This window comes from Petaurus breviceps, unplaced genomic scaffold, assembly GCF_028583685.1.
Source record: "Petaurus breviceps papuanus isolate PSGF00001 unplaced genomic scaffold, PetGlider_PUasm1.0 80, whole genome shotgun sequence".
NCBI classification, from domain to species: Eukaryota; Metazoa; Chordata; class Mammalia; order Diprotodontia; family Petauridae; genus Petaurus; species Petaurus breviceps.
In genome coordinates, this window is record NW_027186540.1 from 5,229,668 (window position 1) to 5,232,028 (window position 2,361).

Genomic DNA, 2,361 nt, shown 5'->3' on the forward strand with positions numbered 1-2,361 from the left:
TGGTGGCAGCAAACCCTGAGGACGCTAGGGGTGCTTGCTGCTACAAAATGGTGTCACGAACAGGATCTGCAGAGTAAAAGGAAAGTATGGGGACTGGGATAACTGTTTGTTTCCCAGTTGTGGTAGCTGTGTTTCTGTGGAGCCGTGGAGCAGGAGAGAAGAACGGCCTGCATGCAGACTTCGCTGAGCTGAGAGCAGGAATGGTGAGCTGCCTGCATCGGGACCTGGGCAGAAGCCAGGAGCGGCTGCCGCCTGCGGGAGGAGAAGGAACCCAGGAGTTCGGAATTCAGCCACAGGAAAAGATAAGAACTGAGCAGCAAAGCAGGGGCACTGAATGTGTTTCCTTGCTGCATCCCACAGTTTGGGACCCAGGGGGAGGATGGACTTGTGACTATAGTGGGTGGGCTGAAGTGCCGTGAACCCCCAAGGACCCCACCTTGTTGGTTTTGTTGCCCAGCCCCCTCTCTGTGCTTGGAGGCAGGGGCTGGAGCTGTGTGAGGGGAAGGATACCCCTCCACCCTCCCCCAGAGAACTTTATTTGAACTCTTGTTTTGAATTGAGGTAATAATGCTATGTACTTTGTGTTTGTTTAAGGCACAGTGGCCACTTTGGTAACTTTAGTTCTGTACCTTGAAAATGTGACCTAAGAGATGTTTAGTGCTAATTTCAAAAGTAAATTGACTATGCTATGGGCATGAAAGGTCTTGGGGCTGAATGTAATGGGAATGCAAATTTGGAAGATCTTCCCTGACCCTAGGCTAAAGTGCACCTGGAGCCTGGGGTAGGAGGCTTGTTTTTCAGTAGATACTTTTTGATTGTCCAGTGGGTCCAAAAGGTTGTTACATTCTCTGAGCCAGGAGAAGGCTATATAAGCCCTGATGTGAGGCTTTGTTTCGGGGGCTCACTTTGAGAAGTGTTCTGTGATTTGATCTGTATTCTGGGAAGCCGTTGTCCAGAGGCCCCCCCCTTTGAAAAACCCATATGTTGACTGGGTATGGATGTAATGGTTGGACAGTTTGAAAGCTGTCTACTAGATCTGTTTCTGTCTTGATAATTCTGTCTGTGTACTTTGAAGTTCAGGGTGCTGACCTTTTCCCCTGAACAAGGTAAACGATATATGTTTGACTGATTAAAGTAAGCTTGTTAACCCATTTTGAATTGCTTTCCTTTATCAAAGCAGATCCAAGAACCTGTGGTGGCAGCAAACCCTGAGGACGCTTGGGGTGCTTGCTGCTACAGAGTGTTGTTTTCTTAGTCTCAGAAATTACACTAGCTCTGCATTGTAGTAAAAATGAAACTTATAGTTGAAGTTTCCTGCTCCCAACTGAGCCTCTGACTCTGTAGACTTTGGCACTACAACTGCCTGTCTTCTCGCCCTGGTACTTTCCTACATGCCTGGGGCCTTCTAGCCCTGGCATATCCTTTGCTATGCTGGTCCCTTTCTACTGTTGTTGAAAGTTCCATCTAGAGGCCTTCATTCTGGAAAAAGGCTTAAGGCCCTAGGCCTTGTTTCATTCCCCTCCTGGCTGTGCTGCTAACTCTTAGGTCTTTAGCACTAGATCCAGGCTCCAGTACTTCTCTCTACCTTCACCCCCTTTTCAACTTTCTCTTGCAGTTGTTTTTCCCCTTATTAGAATGTAGGTTCCTTCTGGGCAGGAACTGTCCTTTTTGCATGTATCTGTACCCTCAAGGGTTAGCTAGGGTGCTGGCACATGAGTTTATTAAATGATTTTTGCCTTGCTGCCTTGCCTTTCCTGGGCTCTCTTGTTTAGGAACTTTATCTTTACCCCTCACCAGTATAAACATCAGGTGTCTGGCAATGGCTTTATGGTTTGCCAGATTCACTTTAATTCACGGCAAGGTAGGTAACTAAATCGTCCAACTGACAGACTCGCTAGGAGATCCAGTGATCCGCTTACTCTTAATAAAATGTTAGAGATGGTACCAGGACTTGGGATTACTCTGAGACACTGCACTCCCAAGTGAGGAAATTGCTTCTACCAAAGAAGAGCTGGGCCTTTTGTGCCGGGGTTATGCTAAGTGCTAGGGATACAAAAGGGGCAAAACACTAGTCTTCAGAGTTGTTCAGAGCACTGAGGGGTTAAGCTGCTCGCTGGCCCAGAATCACAAAGCCAGCATGCAAGAGAGGTCTTCTGGGACTCAAGGACCGCTCTCTAGAGATCATTGGGCTGTTTGGTTCTAAAACCCCGATCTTACATACCTACACACGGCCAATAAGGGAATTTTTGACCATGGTTATCTATTACTAGATTCTTGTTCTGCTGGGGAGAGGGTGTGCGTAGGAAAGAAATGGCGGGAAGGTTAAAAAAAATAAATGCTTGATAAAATGTGTGTGTGTGT